Source organism: Lactuca virosa, chromosome 3 (assembly GCF_052849685.1).
Source record: "Lactuca virosa cultivar CGN04683 chromosome 3, Lactuca_virosa_CGN04683_v6, whole genome shotgun sequence".
Lineage (NCBI taxonomy): Eukaryota > Viridiplantae > Streptophyta > Magnoliopsida > Asterales > Asteraceae > Lactuca > Lactuca virosa.
Window position 1 is genome coordinate 175,943,128 of NC_136428.1, and position 24,199 is coordinate 175,967,326.

Sequence of the window (24,199 nt, forward strand, 5' to 3'; positions counted from 1 at the left end):
CGAATCAAAGGGGATGTGACAACCCAAAAAATTTTGCCTTGTATGTTCAGCCATTCAATTCAACCGTGATTCAGACTCATTTCTAATGACTTATAGCCTTGTTAAGGGTCATTCGAAGGAGTTTTAACCAAGTACACTTAAGGATTAAGTGTATGAATGGGTCAGCTAAAGTTCCAAACCATCAAACAAGCCATAAACCCTCAAATGAGGAGTTTACGGCCAGGACCCATGAGTTTACGACCGTAAACTCATGCTGGCCGTAAACTCCAGCCTATAAGTATGAAGCTTGGGCCATTTTCTTCACTTTTTCTATTTCCAAGGCTTGGAACTCGAAAACTCTCTCAAGTATCATAGGATTTTGCTTCAAAACCCTCAAAATGTAGGTGATTCCTTCCATCTATGTGTTAATACTTCTCTTATCCATGAATCACCATTGATTTCGTCCATGAATGTCATCTCTGAGTCTAGATCTTCAAATATTCTCAAAAACATCAAGAACATTTAGGTGTTTTGGGCCGAAAACACCCTCCTTTGCCTTCAAATCGTAAGTATCTACCCCCTATACTTGTATTCTAGTTAAGACTCATAATGCTAACCTTTAAATCAAGCTTTTCCCAAGAACATGAGGTGTTTACGGCCAAGAGCATCTCCCTTCGCCGTAAACCCTAGTTTGTAGTGCATTTGGACCTTAAACACTTCCTAAGGCATGGACAAGAACCTAGAACCCTTCCTCAATGCTTGAAAGCCCCTCAAAACACCCATATGCACAAAGTAGCATGAGTTTACGGCCGTAAACTGTTGAGGTCGTAAACACACTGGCCGAAATCACATAGGGCCGTGAACACATGGCCGTGAACTCCCTTGGTCATGCCATTTTGGCCGTAAACTCCTCTTTGTGGTCGTACACTCCCCTTTGACGAATCACATGTGATTCTAACACTTAGTCCAAGTGTTTCCTAGTCCCTAATGGTGTTTCCTTGCATGTTAGTTACATATAAACACTATATTCATGCCAATATATGCCATATATGTCATTTAGGACTCGTTTGTGTCTCGGGACTTCATTCGTGGAACTTCTCATCCTTACGTGCATATTCGTTTGAATCACCCACATAAGGTGAGTTCATACCCCGTAATCAATCTTTTAAACTGTTTTAAATGCTTTTACTGGGGGGGGGGAATACAAGTTGAACACAATGATCATTGTGTAATTGTTTGTTATAAACATCTTTCAAAAGGTTTCTTATGTCTTTTATAAGTGATAAAAACATTTCAAAAACTCTTTTAAAGTTATGTTACTTTATAGTTTAACAAAACTCCATTTTTAAAGTACAAGCATAACTTAGTAGTAAAATGAGTCTTTTCAATAACAGTTCAAGTAAAATACTAGTAAACTATAAGGGGTATAGTTTAGAAGTTCAGTTCATACTAGATGCTAGAACTTATCATAAAGAGAAACAGGGAGGTAGATACAATGCACGATAACACAAAGAGAAACAGGGAGGTAGATATAATACACGATAACATAAAGAGAAGCAGGGAGGTAGATACAATACACGATAACATAAAGAGAAATAGGGAGGTAGATACAATACTTCAAAGAGAACATACTAAGATACTATAACAGAACAAACATACTAAAATGCTATAGCATAGAACAACTACAAGATCTAATTATACCAATGAATCACGAACTCATTGTTCTTAACAAAAGGTGATAGCTAAATTGGGTATACATGATCATATAACTTTAATGTGAATTACACGGCTAGCAATTGTTTGCTGCAGTCGCGTTTGGTTCCCAGAATCTCTTGACAGGGAGAGCGTATAGTATGGGTACTACCCTTCACATTATGACCTTACTAAAACAAACATGTTTTAAGGTAATCAGTACTGCAGAATGTCAATTCAAAAGACAATTGTGTACTTATAATTTCCTATTACTTTCATTTTGTGACAGTTCCACTTGAAAGTTAATGCAAACTCTTTTAGAGTCAAGATAGTTATAAACTAGGGAAAACTTACATTTTACAAACGACACATAGAACAATCGAGTCTAGTACATTCAGTAGAAAGGGATCTATAATGCTAACTTTATGATTCCTTAGTGTATGCATTCAGGGATATATATTAATCGGGTCCGACAGTTAGTAGGATGTGTGCTTTCCGCTTCATTTCCTGTTCCTTGTTTGGTTGTGGGCTTAGAGCAGATACACCCAGCCTACTATCTATCCGAGCTTAGCTATATATATGTTCCATATACACCAAGTAATCATAAGGGGTACCATGTATGGGTCAGGTCATAGGACACTAATTCAATGCACCGTTTCTAGTACAAAACATACTTTTCAAATAAATAACTTTTGAATACAAAACTAGAAACTTACCAGTAAAGGGTTTAATCCATTTTTATTAAACTAGTAAAAATTAAAGGACCTTAGGTGGTTAATTCTATAATACCTTAGTTTATACACCAGGGTTATATATAATTAATATCCGATAGGTAGTTGGATGTGTGCCTTCCGCCTCATTCCCTATTCCTTGTTTGGTTGTGGGTTTAGGGTAGATTTACACAATTAACTATCTGTTCGATATTAGATTATATATAACTAGTAGAAACCAAGTGATTATAGAAGGAACTACTATGGTTATCATTTTATTATAAGAAATAAGGGTTTTCTTAAAGGATCTTTTCATCAAATATAAAGGAACTATTACAGTTAACTCCGTGAGTACCGAGTGAATACGCAGGGGTTATATACAACGATGATCTAACAAACAATGGGATGTGTGTCTTCCGCCTCATTTCCTGTTCCTTGTTTGGTTGTGGGCTTAGGGAAGATACACACAACCGATTGTTTGTTTACTCTGGGTTTTATATAACTTGTATCCATTTAATACTCATATAAAGGACTGTAAAGTCATGTTTACTTATCTTTCATCAAAGCATGAAATATAGGATTTTCTAGAGGAACAGGCAAACTTTTCTAATCATAACTTACTACAACTTACTACAACTTTCTACAAAGTTTCTTACTACTTACTACATCACTAAAATCTTATGAACTCACCAGCTTAAATGTTGATCTACGCTTTCAAAATAACTTGTATTCTCAGGAGACCGTAGACAGGTTCGCGCACTGGGATTCAGAAGATGGAGCAGTATAGCTTCATGTCTGTTTGTTATTTGCTATGTATTCTATATTATGTGAATCACATACTTTGTAAACACTTTATTTCTAATGAAATGGTTGTTTATTACTTTCCTTACTATGATGCATGTCTTGTGATACTAAACATGACGTCCTCCGCCCCAGAACGTTTCCGCCGTTCCGGTTTTGGGGTGTGACAGATTGGTATCAGATCATTGTTTATACTAAACTAAGTATATCAACCGATAAAAGATATACAACTATAAATACAATGGGGCCGAAGTGCTCTGGATAAGAATATATTTTAAATATATAATGATACCTTATAAAAGTATACATACTTCCTTATACATACATACATATTAGAACAAGTATCACAAGAAGAACAAAACAGAAGAAGTTAAAGGTTGAACACTATGGTCAAACCTGGACGGTTATGTAATCATAGTTAGGATCAATATATCCTGATCAACTATATTCATTCGAGATGTGATCGACATGTGTTTGGGAGTGATGTGGTGTTGCAACGGTCTTAAAACTTACCTAATACTAAGTCAAGAGAATACTAGATCAAGTATAGAGAGTTAGAATACTATAGGAGTATTCTATGATACTATAACGCGATAACAAGTTTAAAACATACCAAGTTCATTACATTAAAATACTATAGGAGTATTTTAGGCACCATATAAATAACTTATGTGATAACTTAAAAGACCCTTACGGATATGTCTATAATCTTGCAGTGTATACTCCCAAGGTTATATATATTTGAGATTTTATAGACTTAGAATTTGTGATCTACGCTTCACTACCTGTTCCTTGTTTGGTTGTAGTTTTGGAGTAGGATCACTTATTCGAAGGTCTATTTAATCTTGAATTATATACAACTTGTATACATTGTGCAATTATAGGAGGACTCTGTAAGGATCACCCCATAATGTTTCACTTAATCTCATAGATTCTTTAGTCACTTCCATTCTTGCATGAAAAGCCCAGGTAGACAACAGAAGAGTCAGGAGGAAACGAGAGCAAGTTCATGAGGAGCTTTCAAAGAAGGATCAACCGAAGTAACCAAAACGTCTTATGCGTCACAGTAATAAATAATAATCTTGTTTAACTTAATGAGCGAGTGTGGACACTGCTCACATTATGTGTTAGGATTATTTTCTTACATGCAGCTGGTAACAATTATTCAGGTAACAGATATTCATTGGAGGATAGCCATTCCAAATTCATAAAATTTATTGGGTATAGACTATTTTATGAATTGTTTCCAGAACCCTGTGGAAGTCAGGACCCGATATACCCAGAACTAGGATAACCTTGTCTTTTCAGCTTTCGGCTTGTGTCCATTGCTTTAGACTTATTCCGTCTCATCTTTGTATTCTTTTAGCAAATATGTCTCCTCGCAGATCAAACAGACGCGCTACTCCGATAACGCCAACTCAACCGTCGTAATTCGATCCTGCTGCTCTTCAAGCAGCGATATCCTCCGCAGTGGCAACTGCTCTAGCTCACTTCAGTGAAAATGGTACCCTCGGATCTGGTAGAGGTACCCACTTAACCAACCCTGGAGTTACTCACGAACACCTAAGGGAGTGTTCGTATAAGCACTTCATGAACTGCAAACCCAATTCCTTCGATGGAAATGGTGGATTCATCGCTCTGACGCGATGGTTCGAGAAAACAGATTCGGTCTTTGAAATCTATTCGTGCCCTGAAGGGAGCAAAGTGAAGTTTGCTGCCTGCACCTTCTCTGACAGAGCCCTGACATGGTGGAACAACCATGTAAAGTCACTGACGCTATCAGTGGCTAACTCAATAGGTTGGGAAAACCTAAAAGAGTTGATGCTGGAAGAATACTGCCTGTTGGGCGAAGTTCAAAAGACAGAATAAGAACTGTGGGAGCTCACGATGGTCGGCTCAGACATAGTGGCCTACACTGACCAGTTCAGCGACCTAGCAGCTCTATGCCCCGGGATAGTTACCCCGGAGAGCAAGAAGATAGAAAGATACATCTGGGGTCTAACTGCCCCGATCCAATGAGATGTGCTATCTTCTAACCCAGCCACATTTGATAGTGCTAAACGCCTAGCTCAGCGACTCATCGACCACGGAGTCCGCCATGGTGTAGAAGTCCCTGTTCCCGAGCCATCTAGGGAAGAGGACTATAAACAGAAGTTGGGGAACAAGAGGAAGAAGAAGCAAACAACACAGGACACCCCCCAAGAGGAACAAACGAGTACTATGTACGCCGCCACAACACCTGCTACTCCAACACCTGCCAGTCGATATACTGGAACCCTCCCGAAGTGTGGAAAGTGCAACTATCACCACACCGGAGTATGTCGGGAAATGCAGTGCCTGAACTGCCACAGAAAGGGACACACAGTTCGTTTCTTCAGGGCACCGGCTCAACCGATCTCCCAAGTCCCCAGAGTTGAAGAAAACCAAGCCTGCTATGGTTGTGGTGAAACTGGACACTACCAGGAGGACTGCCCGATAACAAGGAACTCAGGAGCGGATGGACGAATTCTGATGATCACCGCGGGAGAATCGACCTCGGAGTCGCCAGCGAGCAGTGGCACGTTTTCGACCCAGTAATTATTTTTGAAAATTAATTTATATTTATATAAGAGTAAAACTTGGGGATAACACTTAAAAGTAATTATAATAACTCACATAATGAAGTAGGTCACAGTATTCAAAAGAACTAAGAGATCCGTTATGAGAAGCTATGATGGCTTAGTATGTACGTTAGGGTTGTACATAGCTAAGATTTTGCAGACTTAGAGTGAGTGATTCCGCCTTAATTAATGTTCCTTGTTTGGTTGTGGATTTGAGGCAGAGTTACTCAGTCGACCATCCAATTCATCTTAATTATACATAACTTGTATATTCATGGCGATCGTAGTGGTACCAAGGAGGATCGTAGTTTAAGTATCGATTCTAGATAATAAAGCACTTTCGCGGTATACATGCACACATCGCGGTACTATACGTAGAAGTGTTAACATCAAGAGGAATACAGAAAGCACTAGAACATTTACAAAGAGTACATTTTCGAGCACACTAGGGAGTACATCATCGTATAACATACATTTCTTTCAAATCGGCCAAAACTTTGTTCAGTAAAGATTTCGTTACTATCTTTCGTCATGAGTTGGCGTGGTCCTCGCCATACTAAGTTTATATGTTCCTATCGTCTCGGCCGTCAAGTTCACGAAACCTTCGTCATTTATAACGACAGTCCGACCTAAAACCCAGTTTGTCTTTCGTATTCTAAACCCCGAAGTACTCATGCGAAGAGTACTTTGTCCTCCGAAGCCTTGTCGTCGTATGTCCGCAAACCTTTCCGAAATACCACTCGTCCAGCAGACCAAGTTCAAGCACAGAGGCTAAGGACGAATACAACCCACCTATCACTATTAAGTGTATATGCGAGGGTAGTATATGATTATGATTACGCAGATCTAGTATGTGTGCTTCTGCCCTATCTCCTGTTCCTTGTTTGGTTGTGGACCTGGGGCAGAGTCGCACATTCGACCGTCTAACTAATCCAAATTATATACGACTTGTATGCACGAGATAAGGATGGATGGGCCGAGTATGAATCATATTTGTAGTGACAAAAGAAGATGGTTTGGCTTGCAGAATTAAAGTTTGCACAATGAACATGGTGATTTGGGTGTTCAAGAGATGTATTAATTGTATATGGTGTTACACAAAAGGATCTAGATCTAGACTACATAAATAACACACACTTACACACTCAACTTTTACACCTCTCAAGCACACCTCTACAAGTGGTATGAACCCACCTTATATAGAGGTGTTTACATGTCTCTCTGTCACTCTCTATCTCTCATGTTTCATAAGGCAAATACTCCATATGCAAGTGGGTTTTACAAAAGTCAAACATTACAAAGTCATTCAAGAAAAACATTGTACCCCAACATTCTCCCCCTCAAAGATAGGAATGAATGACCCACTTCAAATCTTCCAAAATCGAGCAACTACGCGATCCGAGCCTTAAAGGTGACACATGTCGAAAAGAACATCAATCTTCAATTCTTCCATGATTCTTCAATTTGGGCTCTAGGATGTGAGACCATACAAACCGAGCATGAACGAATGATCACGAGCTTCTCAAACTCCAAATTGATCACCAAAAGTTGAGCATAAAAACACACCCCAAAAATCTTCAATAAAACCAAACCCATTTCGAAACGAACTTTCCTTAAAGGTGACACATGTCGAAACGAACTTCAATCTTCAATTCTTCCATGATTCTTCAATTTGGGCTCTAGGATGTGAGACCATACAAACCGAGCATCAACGAATGATCACGAGCTTCTCAAACTCCAAATTGATCACCAAAAGTTGAGCATAAAAACACACCCCAAAAATCTTCAATAAAACCAAACCCATTTCGAAAATAAATCACTTCCGAACATCCAATTGCATCACTTCGTAAGCTTCAAAAATTCCAGATCACTTCGGTCTTCAAATCCGCGTAATATGAAAAATTCAAGTTCGAATTTCCATATAAATTTCTCCCCTTTTTATAATCGAAAATTGATTATAAAACCTTCAAGGAAAGAGAATGTGCTCTATTCGGAATTTTTCGTGTCAAAACTCCCCCTTAACATGTGGCATAAACTTTGTGCTTCAATCCGGAAAATCCAAAAAATATTGAATTTTTAGCTTCGTTCACGGACCGCCTTTGACAAAATTTCTCAAAATGGGTAGAAATTGTCAATTTCAACATTCTGCAGTGACCCGGTGCGCCCAAAACAGCAAAATATGCAAAACTCTCCCCCTTTTCCAAAGCTGGGTAGAAAGCGTCAATTTGCACAAACTGTAGGGGCCTGAAATGTAATTTCTTCAATTTTCAGCAAAAACAGTCCTTTTTCGAATTTGGGTATGAACTGCCAAACATTCAAAGCCTTAGGGACAATTTTCGAAAATTCTGCCATTGTGCACCAAACATATGAAGAGTTGTCCCAAACATTCGAAGCTTCAGAAAATTTTCGAATTTGGGTGAAAAGTGTCAAACATTCGAAACTTCAATTAAGTCTCTAAGTGCCAAATTTTCGAAGGTTCAGGGGTTGTTTTCGAAAATTCTGCTTTTTGATCAAAACATACTAAATATTGATCATTCATACGAAGCCTTTTTCCATTTGTCAACCATTCGAAACTTGAGGGACTACTTTCGAAAATTTTTCTTTTCCATTCCAAACATACGAAATTTTCAACGCTTCGTACGAAAGCATCTCCTCTTCATACGGAAATTTTCTTCACCCAAAATTTTCTCTCTCCTCTTCGTATGAAAATTCATCCCAGATTATCAATTTCGTTCCTTGACATCAACCGGCTAGACTTCGTTCATCATTTCAACCAAAAACACGAGTTTGATATATCGACTCCAAATCGAGTTCGATTTCAATCTATCTCGATCACAAACCAACGAACCCAGAGCCAAACTTTCGAAATCCATAAACATCAAAATCTTCGCTTTTTCATCACAAATCATCAAACTTAACCAGCATAATGAAATCAAAATCCACTTCCTTTAATCCTTAACTTCGCATAATCAATTCCAATATCCACTTAGACTTCGCATCGACCATTTGTTCGTCAATGGATCCAAGTTACCATCGATTCCAATCCTTCCAAGAACGAATCCAGACTCCAACATCATCGATATCACATCCCAGTTCCAAAACGAAACCAAAATTATCCGATTCCTAACTCCAACTCAAGCCATCAATAACCAATTTCACATCCAACTTCAAAATTGAAATCCCAAATTGAACCTGATTTCGACTTTCACAGCCTCTAAACAACTTGTAATAACCAATTTCAACTTTCAATTCATTGAATCAACAAACTAAATCTGATTTTGACTTTTGTTTGACTTTTCGTTCATTAGTAGACAAACAACAAATCGACAACTTTTCAGAGCAATTTCAGATCAAACAAACTATTCCAACTGTTCTTCATCACCGTCATGAGTTCTTGACCAAGATCATCAAGATCCAAGAACCAATTTTCGATTTCTAAACTTCATCTTGAACAAAATCGATTTTGTCGTAGAACAAATTATATGAAATCGATTCCCACTTGCAGATTAACAAACAACAACCATCGATTATTAGAAACGATGGAACGAAAACGAAAATCAAGAACAAGAACTCAACAGATGAATCGGCTTGGATTATCAATGTACAACTCGTATATGCACAGAAAAAAAAATACGCAAGAAGTGATCAGCGACTAGAGACGATCGAACAGTTTAAGTGAGGTTTGGGCTTTTATCATTTTAATATTGGATCACGACAAAATGTATGGATGCAAAATTCTTACTGAATAGTAATGGACATCGAGTTTGGGCTCAAGATATGGATCAATTGAATCAAAGAGTTTTGACACAATATGACTTCGAATATAATGGAACAAAAGAATTCAATTGAAAATCAAAATGATTTTTGTATAAAATCTTGATCTAAACAAACAATTTCAATTAAGAATCAAATCGAACAAAAGAATATGAGATTGGATCGGGCATTGATCAACAAAAAATGATTGGATCATCAAATGGGTTTTTCAAAGAAAATTTGATCCAATGAGTCAAATGATCACAAATCAAAAACGCAACGCACGAATTCAATGAAATTAAGAGAGATCATAGATAGAGACTCACCAAAATTGCTTCCATTGTGACAAAAGTTGCCAAACCGAGAATCGTTCTTCAAAAATCACCTTGATCTTGAAGACCCGCTCTGATACCAATTGTAGTGACAAAAGAACATGGTTTGGCATGCGGAATTAAAGTTTGCACAATGAACATGGTGATATGGGTGTTCAAGTGATGTATTGATTGTATATGGTGTTACACAAAAAGGATCTAGATCTAGACTACATAAATAACACACACTTACACACTCAACTTTTACACCTCTCAAGCACACCTCTACAAGTGGTATGAACCCACCTTATATAGAGGTGTTTACATGTCTCTCTCTCACTCTCTATCTCTCATGTGTCATAAGGCTAATACTCCACATGCAAGTGGGTTTTACAAAAGTCAAACATTACAAAGTCATTCAAGGAAAACTTTGTACCCCAACAATATCATGAACAAAAAGGCAAAGTGTCAGGTCTTCGGGTGGGTATTCTGCAAATCAGAGGAGCACAACCCCAATTGTACTGCTAAGAGAGCTGATTTCGGGACGAAATTCCATGTAACGGGGGGACGATGTGACAACCCGAAAGTTTTTGCCTTGTAAGTTCAGCCGTTCAATTCAACCGTGAGTCAGACTCAGTTCTAATGACTTATAGCCTTGTTAAGGGTCATTCTAAGGAGTTTTAACCAAGTACACTGAAGGATTAAGTGTATGAATGGGTCAGCTAAAGTTCCAAACCATCAAACAAGCCATAAACCCTCAAATGAGGAGTTTACGGCCAGGACCCATGAGTTTACGGCCGTAAACTCAAGGTGGCCGTAAACTCTAGCCTATAAGTATGAAGCTTGGGCCATTTTCTTCACTTTTTCCATTTCCAAGGCTTGGAACTCGAAAACTCTCTCAAGTATCATAGGATTTTGCTTCAAAACCCTCAAAATGTAAGTGATTCCTTCCATTTATTTGTTAATACTTCTCTTATCCATGAATAACCATTGATTTCATCCATGGATTTCATCTTTTAGTCGAGATCTTTAAAGATTCTCAAGAACATCAAGAACACTTAGGTGTTTTGGGCCGAAAACACCCTCCTTTGCCTTCAAATCGTAAGTATCTACCCCTATACTTGTATTCTAGTTAAGACTCTTAATGCTAGCCTTGAAATCAAGCTTTTCCCAAGAACATGAGGTGTTTACGGCCAAGAGCATCTCCCTTGGCCGTAAACCCTAGTTTGTAGTGCATTTGGAACTTAAACACTTCCTAAGGCATGGACAAGAACCTAGAACCCTTCCTCAATGCTTGAAAGCCCTTCAAAACACCCATATGCACAAACTATCATGAGTTTACGACCGCAAACTCTTAAGGCCGGAAACTCATTGGCCAAAATCACATAGGGCCGTGAACTCCCTTGGTCATGCCATTTTGGCCGTAAACTCCTCTTTGTGGCCGTACACTCCCCTTTGATGAATCACATGTGATTCTAACACTTAGTCCAAGTGTTTCCTAGTCCCTAAGGGTGTTTCCTTGCATGTTAGTTGCTTATAAACACTATATTCATGCCAATATATGCCATATATGTCATTTAGGACTCGTTAGTGTCTCGAAACTTCATTCGTGGAACTTCTCATCCTTACGCGTATATTCGTTTGAATCACCAACATATGGTGAGTTCATACTCCGTAATCAATGTTTTAAACTGTATTAAATGCTTTTAAGGGAGGAGGGGGGGGGGGGGAATACAAGTTGAACACAGTGATAATTGTGTAATTGTTTGTTATAAACATCTTTCAAAAGGTTGCTTATGTCTTTTATAAGTGATCAATACATTTCAAAAACTCTTTTAAAGTTATGTTACTTTATAGTTTAACAAAACTCCATTTTTAAAGTACAAGCATAACTTAGTAGTAAAATGAGTCTTTTCAATAACAGTTCAAGTAAAATACTAGTAAACTATAAGGGGTATAGTTTAGAGGTTCAGTTCATACTAGATGCTAGAACTTATCATAAATAGAAACATGGAGGTAGATACAATGCACGATAACATAAAGAGAAACAGGGAGGTAGATACAATACACGATAACATAAAGAGAAATAGGGAGGTAGATACAATGCACGATAACATAAAGAGAAACAGGCAGGTAGATACAGTACTTCAAAGAGAACATACTAAGATACTATAACAGAAGAAACATACTAAAATGCTATAGCATAGACCAACTACAAGATCTAATTATACCAATGAATCACTAACTCATTGTTCTTAACAAAAGGTGATAGTTAAATTGGGTATACATGATCCTATAACTTTAATGTGAATTACACGGCTAGAAATTGTTTGCTGCAGTCGCGTTTGGTTCCCAGAATCTCTTGACAGGGAGAGCGTATAGTATGGGTACTAGCCTTCACATTATGACCTTACAATAACAAACATGTTTTAAGGTAATCAATACTACAGAATGTCAATTCAAAAGACAACTGTGTACTTATAATTTCCCATTACTTTCATTTTGTGACAGTTCCACTTGAAAGTTAATGCAAACTATTTTCGAGTCAAGATAGTTATAAACTAGGGAAAACTTAAATTTTAAAAACGACACACAGAACAGTCGACTGTAGTACATTCAGTAGAAAGGGATCTATAATGCTAACTTTATGATTCCTTAGTGTATAAATTCATGGATATATATTAATCGGGTCCGACAGGTAGTATGATGTGTGTTTTCCGCTTCATTTCATGTTCCTTGTTTGGTTGTGGGCTTAAAGCAGATCCACCCAGCCTACTATCTATTCGAGCTTAGCTATATATATGTTCCGTATACACCAAATAAATATAAGGGGTACCATGTATGGATCAGGTCATAGGACACTAATTCAATGCACCGTTTTCTAGTACAAAACATACTTTTCAAATAAAGAACTTTTGAATACAAAACTAGAAACTTACCAGTAAAGGGTTTAATTCATTTTTATTAAACCAGTAAAACTTAAAGAACCTTAGGTGGTTAATTCTATAATACCTTAGTTTATACACCAGGGTTATATATAATTAATATCCGATAGGTAGTTGGATGTGTGCCTTCCGCCTCATTCCCTATTCCTTGTTTAGTTGTGGGTTTAGGGCAGATTCACACAATTAACTATCTGTTCGATATTAGATTATATATAACTAGTAGAAACCAAATGATTATAGAAGGAACTACTATGGTTATCATTTTATTATAAGAAATAAGGGTTTTCTTAAAGGATCTTTTCATCAAATATAAAGGAACTATTACAGTTAACTCCGTGAGTACCGAGTGAATACGCAGGGGTTATATACAACGATGATCTAACAAACAATGGGATGTGTGTCTTCCGCCTCATTTCATGTTCCTTGTTTGGTTGTGGGCTTAGGGCAGATACACACAACCGATTGTTTTTTTACTCTAGGTTTTATATATCTTGTATCCATTTAATACTCATAGAAAGGACTGTAGAGTCATGTTTACTTAACTTTCATCAAAGCATGAAATATAGGATTTTCTAGAGGAACAGGCAAACTTTTCTAAACATAACTTACTACAACTTACAACAACTTTCTACAACCTTTCTTACTACTTACTACATCACTAAAATCTTATGAACTCACCTGCTTAAATGCTGATCTACGCTTTCAAAAGAACTTGTATTCTCAGGAGACCAGTAGACAGGTTCATGCACTAGGATTCAGAAGATGGAGCAGTATAGCTTCATGTCTTTTTGTTATTTTCTATGTATTCTATATTATGTCAATCACTTACTTTGTAAACACTTTCTTTCTAATGAAATGGTTGTTTATTACTTTTCTTACTATGATGCATGTCTTGTGATACTAAACATGACGTCCTTCGCCCCAAAGTGTTTCCGCCGTTCCGGTTTTGGGGTGTGACAGGGTGACTCGGCGAGCCAAGTCGCGATTTTAGGGTTTCAGAGTTCTAGAACTCGACGAGTCAATAGGCTGACTCGGCGAGTTAGATCAACCTGGAAGGTTGATTTTAACCAAAACATTGACTTTGACCAGGGGTAAAATGCTCATTTTACCCTAAGCAAGATTTGCCATATTTGTGACTAAGTATTATTATATAATGGTAGCCGAGGAGTTGTGGAAGCAGCCAGCAGAAATTCCTCACACACGAGTTCAGCATTCTGTTTGAGAGGTCAGTCTTCTCCTATAGGAATGGGTCTAAGGCACCAAGGGCGGCCCGTTTATGTGTGCTTTTATGTTTCAGGGTTAGCCCGATGTAGATTTTATGTTCCGGACTTCGGTCTGATGTCGGGGCAAGCTACATGAAGTTAGTATGCTTGATGTCTTTGTGATTCTTGCATGTGTCTGATTACGTGTTCCAGACTTTTGTCTGATGTCGGGGTAAGCCCGACGAATGTTAGCTTTCATGTTATTTTTATGTTTATGTTCATGTCATGCTTGTTGATATGATATGTATACCGGACTTCGGTCCGATGCCGGGCGGGGCCCGATGCAGGGGAAGGGCTCAGGATGATCGCATGGCTCACATCACAGTTTCAGCCTGGGATGTCTAGACTCTGATATTTTCTTATATGATTTTGATACAGTATTTTGACATGATGTTTTGAGATACACGACTTATGGTTTTCTTTATGATGATGGATGACTTAAGCTTTTATTATAAATGATTTTAAAAAGAAATTTTTGGTCCGTATTTTTGGGATGTTGCAATATGTGTGTGTATATATATATATATATATATATATATATATATATATATATATATATATATATATATATATATATATATATATATATAATTTTTTTCTGCCAAAACTTTTTTAAAACCAACAACACCACATAACCCTAGTAACTCGCCTAAGGCTTTCGCAAGCTAAAATCAAGAAAACTCATTTTTTTATAATGTGCATATGTGCACACTTGTATATATTTTCAAAATACGTATATGTGCATCTTCAAATGTGCATATATATATATATATATATATATATATATATATATATATATATATATATATATATATATTCTATAAAAGTGTATACAATTATAGGATCAAGACTATTGTGATATGTTGGAGAGGGTTGAGTTTGGATTGTAGATGACATCTGTGCCAGTTTATTCTCCTGATATCACAGTACAAAATAGAAAGATGATCGTTAGTCGACGTTCGGGAGAAATTCCCGGGACGAAGCTCCGACGATCAAGTTAGTATGAGGTCTTAGAGAGGTAAGAATAGATCGCAGGAAAAAGAGTTTTGTCCCCTTCTTCGTGAGGAAGATTGATCCTTTTATACATGTTTGAGAGGCATGTGCCCCTCAACTGATTCTATTGAGCATTCCCTCGTGATTTGCGACATGGACGAGCGATGCTGGAGGATCCTCCGTCACGTATTTTACCTCGTCCCCTCATTGGCTAGAGGGGAATCTTTTATATATTATGAAGATCGTGGCTCTCGTTGGAAGGGAAAGTGGAACTCTCTTATTGGTCTTATGTTTGCCGAGGTGTAATTCCTTGGAGAAGGGGTTAAGGCGCGGCTCTACACCTTAACCGCCACACCAGTGATCCTCAAGTTGTCGAAGGCCCGGCCTTGGCTTCGGACTGGGTTCTGACCAGGCCAAGCCCGACGTTAGTTCAACTTCTCCTTTTTTGACGTTCTCCCTGAGGGATACGTTAACAAGTCCCTTAGAGTCGTCGGTGTATGCGTTAGTTTGACAGCATCGCCGTTCGAGTCTATATCTCAACACGTATAGGTATGAGATTATCTCTACCATTTGACAGGCCTTAGACAGTGCCCTCAATGTGTGTCAGATCCATCGTGAGATGGTTCGTGATGCCATTTTTTTCGTTGTATCAACAAAAGCATCTTACGAATTTTTTGTTTCTATCACTCATCTATTTTCGACAATGGACAGTTATGGTAGAGTCCCCACTGTAGAGGTATTCCAATTTCTACAAGGTCGTTTCGGTTTCTTACCGGAGCGCGGTGTGATGATTCCGGCAAAGGGGGCATCGATTTACGACTGTCCTCAAGGGAAAGTGGGGGTTCCGATCCCTCTGTTAAAAGCGGGGTTGCGCCTGCCAACCTCTGATTTCTTTGACATGATTGTGCTTCGTTACGACTTATCTGTTGACGAGTTAACCCGTAGCACTGTCAATAAGATCGTCGGTTTTGAACTGATTTGTCGATCTCTGGGTTATATACCCATTTTTTAGGTTTTCATTTACTTTTTATGTTCGACTACAAATTCCGGAATCCACACTCTTGCGAAGAGAAGGGGCATTCGTCAGTTGATTTCTGAACAAGATGCTCTAAAGAGAAATTGGCAACGGTAATGGCTTTGGGTTAACCGAAACCTTGTGGGGCGTGGGTTTCGTAGAACCCGAGACTTTCTTGACCGTATTCCCAAGTTGTTTGGGAGTAACCTGACTTTTGGCAAGCGACTGGGAAACATCACTATCTTTGGGAAGAACTGGGAATATTCCATTCTTGCAGCGGCCGGTATGAGTGCCGCCTGGAAGACTCGCGGGAAGATGGCGCAGATGTTCATCATGAGATGCAGTATTAACTCATCTCCTTCTCTCCCCCACCCTTTTTTTTAAAAAAAAAGAAAAAAGAATGAGAATAGGATATCTTTTTCGCTTGTGAGATCTTATTTTTGGCGTTTGTTTTCATAGGTGATGAAGCCGAGATTTCCCTGGAGATTGCCCTGCGTGGTCACTATCAGGGTAAGCTGTGCAACCGAGAGATCAATCTTGTAGAGGCTCTTCCTCCTCCTGTGTCTGAAAAACGCATGCGAGAACTCACTGGATTGCCCTCGGTAGAAGGGATAAATGCTGGTTCTAGCGGACCTGCTTTGCCTTCCCGGCCGACCGTTGGGGTCGTTTCCCCAGTTCATTCACCGGTTCGGGCTTCTTCTAGTTTTCCTACGGGAGTAGAGGCAGAAATAGGTAATGCCCCTATTCGGAAAAGGCAAAGTTTGCGCGTGGTGCCATCGTCGGACGAGGAGACTGAATCCGATGATGCGGGTCTCCATCCTCGTAAGGCGCGTAGGACTGTGTCCATGGCCAGGCTTCTTCGTTTTATCGGGGGTGTTCTCGGTGGTAAGTTTTCTATGCCTGAGCAGAAAGAGAAAGTGGTGGTGCCTAGTTCTCTAGAGGCGTCACATTCGTTGTTTACTAGTTCACTCTCAGTTGAGCTTGGTTCCGGTTTTGTGTTTGGGGGTGCGCCGAGCTCACCTGGAGGTTCTTTCCAGCCTGAGAAGCCTTCCCCAGTTGACCAAATAGGAACTTCGTCTCACTCATTGTCTTTCGATGCATATGCTCCGGGCTGGGTGATTACTCGGGATTCCTTACTATCAGAAGATACTGCCCCCCAAGAGTGGAGTAGTTGTGCTCATCCCCCAACTACAATGAGTTCGCTTGCGAGTCAATCAAGTGCTCGTATGGCCGGTGACCTTTGTTATGCCGCTGCGAAACTCTTGTTTGAGTCCAACCGTTGTAGGGTAGCATCTCTCATTCGAAGAATTATCTACTCTTAGTGATTTGTAAAAGTATTCACAAGGTAGTTAGGGGAGGTAGCAGGGACTTATTATGCAGCTAATAGTGGAGAGTGAGTTGGTGATTAGCCTAGGGCAAGCCTAGAATGAGAGTAGCAGAGAGCAGTAGCAATACAAGGGAATTGGTGGAGTTGAGGCAGTTCTTGAGGAAAGTACGGATAGTTGTGGAATGTAGTATGGGCCAGTACTACCGAAAGCAGAGGATCCGTACTTGAATCAAGGAAGGCTGAGATGAATCCTGGAAACTGTAGTAGGTTAGATCCCTCGAGATACGATGAGTATAATGATATTTGTTATGGTGTATTTTCAGTATGGTGGTTCTACGCACTAGGCCAATGGGCACTTCAGGCAGTGGTGAGGGATCAGGCTCTGGCTTTGGAGATGGGCAGTTGGATGAGCAGATGAGGGAGTTTATTTCGTCTGAGGTTACACGCAGCATTCTCGATCAGACTCCTGTGATCTTTGGATCGGTCAAGGAGGGGATGTTAGAGCTTCTGGATGAGAAGCTGAGCGTTTTCCGCACTGAGATAACGACCATAATGGGGTCACGCACATTGACTTTCAGGGAGTTCCGAGCTTGTGGAGCTCCCAACTACCATGGGGCTAGGGACCCCATTGCGAGCACCAGATGGTTGGCGGATGTCGCCAACACATTCCACACTAGCAGATGTCCCGAGGGGGACAAGGTTCGACTTGTGTCTTGTCTTCTGAAGGACAGGCCACGAGACTGGTGGGAGGAGGTCGGACATGCCATCGGGGATGATGTAGCTCTTGATACCAAGACCTGGCTGACTTCTCAGCTCGGTTCAGAGCCGAATTTGCACCCGTGATAAAGGTGCAGCAGCTAGCTAGGGAGTTCTAGGATTTACAACAGACGACTTAGACAATGGCGGAGATTACCACCAAGTTCAGGGAGAGGTCCCTTCTCGTTCCGCAGTACGTGGCAGACGAGGAGATGAAAAAAGGCATGATATCATGAGATGTTGAGGAGCGATATCAGACAAATTATGAGCTGCTCCAGCTGCAGGACGCTGGAGGATATGATAGCGAGCACTCATGAGAGAGAGAGATTGATTTAGAGATGGAGAGGGAGAGGAAGCCAGAGGTGTCTGGCATGGAGAGTTCGGCAAGAGGCCCAAGGTGTCTGACCACAGGTTTAGGAGTCAGCAGAGCCGCAGCCAGTATGGCAAATGCGGCAAGTTGTACGATGGGGTGTGCAAGGCAGGGAGTTCTGGCTGCTTCAAGTGCTGCCAAACTGGGCATATGAGCAGGGATTATATAGCTACTACCACCACCACGACATCAACATATCTAATTTGCTTTCAGTGCAATTAGAGGGGACAAAAGCGGTCAAGAGCAGAGCCTTTCAGTTGACAGTTGAGGAGGCACGAGCAGCGCCTGACGTGGTGAAGGATCCTTTTATACCTGTTTGAGAGACGTGTGCCCCTTAACTGATTCTGTTGAGCATTCCCTCGTGAGTTGCGACGTGGTAGAGCCATACTGGAGGATCCTCTGTGACGTATTTTGCCTCGTCCCCTTATTGGATAGAGGGGAATCTTTTAAATATTATGAAGATCGTGGCTATCGTCAGAAGGGAAAGTGGAACTCTCTGATTGGTCCCATGTTTGCCGAGGTGTAATTCCTTGGAGAAGGGGTTAAGGCACGGCTTTGCACCTTAACCGCTACACCAATGATCCTTACGTTGGCGAAGGCTCGGCCTTGGCTTTGGACTGGGTTCTGACCAGGCCAATCCCGATGTTAGTTCGACTTCTCCTTTTTTGACGCTCTCCCTAAGGGATACGTTAACAAGTCCCTTAGACTCATAGGTGTATGCGTCAGCTTGATAGCATCGCCGCTTGAGTCTATATCTCAAGACGTGTATGTCTGGGATTATCTCTAGTATTTGACAGGCCTTAGACAGCGCCGTCAATGTGTGTCAGATCCATCCTGAGACGGTTCGTGATGCCAGTTTTTTCGTTGTATCAACACAAGCATCTTATGATTTTTTCGTTTCTATCACTCATCTGTTTTCGACAATGGACGGTTATGGCAGAGTACCTACTGTAGAGGAATTCCAATTTCTGCATGGTCGTTTCGGTTTCTTACCGGAGCACGGTGTGATGATTCCGGAAAAGGGGGCGTCGATTTACGACTGTCCTCAAGGGAAAGTGAGGGTTCCGATCCCTCTGTTCAAAGTGGGGTTGCGCCTGCCAACCTCTGATTTCTTTGACATGATTCTGCATCATTACGACTTCTCCGTTGACGACTTAACCCCTAGCACTGTCAATAAGATCGTCAGTTTTAAACTGATTTATCGATCTCTGGGTTATATACCCATTTTTTGGGTTTTCAGTTACTTTTTATGTTCGACTAACAATTTTGGAGTCCGCACTCTAGCGAAGAGAAGGGCATTCATCAGTTGATTTCTGAACAAGATGCTCCAAAGAAAAATTGGCAACGGCAATGGCTTTGGGTTAACCGAAACCTTGTGGGGCGTAGGTTTCATAGAACCCGAGACTTTCTTGACCGTCTTCCCAAGTTGTTTTGGAGTAACCGGACTCTTGGTAAGCAACTGGGAAACATCACTATCATTGGGAAAAACTGGGAATATTTCATTCTTGCAGCGGCCGGTATGAGTGCCGCCTGGAGTACTCGCGGGAAGATGGCGCAGATGTTCGTCGTGAGATTCGGTATTAACTCATCTCCTTCTCCCCCCCCCCCCTTTTAAAAAAAAAGAAAAAGAATGACAATTGGGTATCTTATTGGCTTGTGAGATCTTATTTTTGGCGTTGCTTTTCATAGGTGTTGAAGCCGAGATTTCCCTACAGATGCCCCTACGTGGTCATTATTACGGTAAGCTGTGCCACCGGGAGATCGATCTTGTAGAGGCTCTTCCTCCTCCTGTGTCTAAAAAACATATGCGAGAACTCACTGGATTTCCCTCGGTAGAAGGCGTAAATGTTGGTTCTAGCGGACTTGCTTCGCCTTCCCAACCGGCCGTTGGGGTCGTTTCCCCAGTTCATTCATCGGTTCCGGCTTCTTTTGGTTTGCTTGTGGGAGTACAGGCAGAAAAAGGTAATGCCCCTATTCGGAAAAGGCGAATTTTGCGCGTGGTGGCATCGGCGAACGAGGAGACTGAATCCGATGATGCGGGTCTCCGTCCTTGTAAGACGCGTAGGACTGTGTTCGTGACTAGGCTTCTTCGTGGTATTGGGGGTGTTCTCGGTGGTAAGTTTTCTATGCCTGAGCAGAAAGAGATAGTGATGGTGCCTACTTCTCTAGAGGAGTCACCTTCGTTGTTTACTAGTTCACTCTCAGTTGATCTTGGTTCCGGTTTTGTGTTTAGGGGTGCGTCGGGCTCACCTGGAGGTTCTTTCCAGCCTGAGAAGCCTTCCCCGGTTGACAAAATAGGAACTTTGTCTCACTCCTTGTCTTTTGAGGCCTATGCTCCGGGCTGGGCGATTACTATGGATTCCTTACTATCAAAAGACACCGCAGGCCAGGAGTGGAGTAGTTGTGCGCATCCCCCGGCTACAATGAGTTCGCTTGCGAGTCAATCAAGCGCTCGTATGGCCGATGACCTTTGTTATGTCGCGACTCAGACATCTGCTCTTATGGTAGCTTTCGCCGAACTGGTTTTCCGCGCCGGCATGAATGAGAAGCAGTTTAAAGCATTGCAAGGTGTCATGGCACGCATGAGGGAGGAACTCCATGATTCAGAGGCTGAGCGTCGAGTCCTTTTTGAGCAGAATTGTATTGTGGCCTGCGAGAAGGCCTATTTGGAAGTGCATGTGGCCACCTTGGAGGACCACACAGAGCTACTCGAAAGCCAAGTGAGTTCTCTTACTTGGGAGAAGGGTGTGCTAGCGAGTGAGTTGGTCAGGTGCCAATGTCAACTAGCCCGTGCTCGTGTTGATGGTGCTATCACTCGAGGTCGTTTGCATTGGATGCTGGAGAAGGGGGTGGTTCACGTAATCAATAAATTTATCCAGAGCGCGGAATTTTCCAACGGGATCCATGGTGTTTGTGAGGCATGTGAGGCCCTTGGGTTTGAAAAGGGGAAGAAATTAGGTGGTTGTTCCACTAGTGCCGGTGAACCTGAAGATCCAGATCTTGGCCGTGTCGCGAGAAAGGCCGAAGAGGTGGATTTTGCTCTTTAGTCCCTTGTGAGACGGATTTCGCGGGCCTCCTTTTCTAGGGAAAACTAGATTATGACGGCTTCCGCCAGTTTTGTCGCAGGCCGAGTCCACGAGGTTCTTCCTTAGACTCCGAGGGCTGATTTGTGTTTGTCTCTTTTGTTCGATCTGTAATGTAGTTGCCTTCATGTGTATAGTGATAAACATTGGTTGTTAATAACCATAAATTGTGCATTTTGTTTCGAATTTGGCATGGAAGTGTTCGCTTCCTTTTTTTTGTTTTTCTGTATGTATACACATATTTTGAATTGTCTTGTGGTATCATTAAGGACGGGCTGTTCGACGTTTCTACTGTAATTCTTTTTTGCACACTCCCTTGGTCTAGGGTTTGCGTTAATCGGCTAATGTGTGATTCAGTCGTCGTATAGCTGCTACTATTGAGCTATGTTTCATTGACTTGTATGCTTAATTGGGCTTATTATGGTAACCCGCGAGATGGTAGTCAATGCTGTTGACAATACTGTATGGTTTAGCTAACAATACATTGGCCGAGATCGTCACCTCAATACCTTTTACTTTTCAATTTTCAAGGGAAAGGTTATGAACCTTTTAGAACCCCTTGTTTTATGCCATTAATTTGGATGTATACATTCTCAGCACTGAGATGTTATTGGCACGCTGTAGGTAAAGATTATGACCCTTTTAAGACTTACGGTTGCATCATTGCATATATTTTGCTCAAGTAGCGTAGGAGATCAGCCGTTGTTGCTACTTGGAAAATATGCACAACCTCTATACTTTGTGTTTTTGCAATATAAAATTTTGGAATGCTCTTTCAAAATGCAAATTATATTATTTCTAGAAAGAAAAAGAAAGACATGAGACAATAGACCCTGAACGTCTAAGTGTCAGGGCGTATGCCCGGTCTTCGCTTCGGCACCTGGAGTATGGTTATCCTGTGTGGAGTTTGACCATACTCCTTTTTCTAAGCCTCTGCATTATTTTTTGATTGAGTTCTCTGCTATGGCTACCTCATTGCGGCTGTGTCTCTTTTCCTCATCTGCTGGCAGTGCTTCAATTATGTTGGGTTTTCCTCTTGTTTCCACCATCGGTGCCCAACGTGAGAGAGCTGAATTTCGTCTTTCCTGCTCTGGAGGCGCTCGCATTTTCCCTTCTTCTTGACCCACTGTGTTGAAACTGTTGGAAGCGCCTCCCTTGGCCGCGTGAGGGTACCACCTGCGCTTTTCTGCACGCCTGGCAACCTTACGTGTCACGTTGTCACTTAGGGCGTTGTTTACCTCATCAGAGGCCCTCTTCAGTTCTCTTCTATAGGAAGGCTTGTGTGTAAAAATGAGTGACCTTCTTCCTCTATTCTTGTTGCACCTGGCGCTTGTTTCTTTCATCCCACTAGATTTTTGGTCATGTTCGATATCGGCCAAAATTTTCTTTAAATCCTGAATCACTCTGTGGGAGAGATGTTGTGAGTTGAGTGAACACATCTCTTTGCCTTTTTCTGGGCTCGTGGGTCAGCACTTGTGCTGTTGCGGTTCTCTGCTATGGGTTTTCCATCTTCTGGCAACTTTCACTTAGACGCAATTAGGTTAGTTGATTTGTTTCTCGCTGGCCACCGCGTCCGTTGCATGGTTTGGTTGCCACTACCGTTGTCGATTCGTCACTCGTGCTGAATTTGAGAACACCGTAAAGATTAGACTGAATCGCTTGTAGCTGTAACAACGTTGGCCGTCCTAATAGAACTTTGTGGTGATCCGCGCGGTCAACAACCGAGATTCGAGCGCCCTTATTATCTGTTTGGTTCCATCATGACTGATCAATGTAAATAGGAGTGTGACTATTCATGTTGGCCAGATGCCATGACTGGTGAAACCGAATAGCGGGCCTTGGCGTGGTAGCTGGAGGTGCTTTTTCCATTCAATTACTAACTACTGAAGGTAGTGTTCATAAATCACGTTGACCCTGCTTATGGTATCGATGTGCATTTGTTCAACACGGTTTTGGCTAATGAAACTGGTGATGTGCAAAGGGTCATTTGCATCCCAGTGCTCTGGCCTGGGGTCCTTCATTGAAAATGCAATGTTGAGGATATTTTGATGGTATACATTCGCGCCCACGTGCTGGCTCTGGCAATTGCTGCATGGGTGGGGCGTGGTAATGGTGAGTATCTCTGACCTTAGTCTTGGTCTTTTCCGCCATCCTTTTGGTTTTTGGGCTGGTGCTTGTCCTCATCAAATTTTTCCCTGAGGTCCTTTGGTATGTCGACTATGTTCCCCACTAGTTGTTTCTCATCGATCTCCCGCTTCAATACTGTGCACTCGTTGGTATCATGCATTTTGCTTTTATGATACTCACAGATGTTGGTCATGTATTTGTTCTCCTTTGTTGTAGTCTTATTTATTGCTTGGACATCGTTATCACCACTCCTGTTATCATCCCTGTTGAATGGATTATACCTCTGTGACATGTGTCTAGAATCGCAGTTGTGCCTCTGTTGGTTGCTATCTTGCCTCTCTTGTTGGGTTGTGCTCGGTCAGGAGATATGTGTTAGCTACAGCTTTGAGATGGCTTCCTTTCGCTCTTCCCCTTCGATTTGTCGAAGGTATATTTCCACATGGAACTTGAGTTCGTCCGTGGATCTAGGAAATGT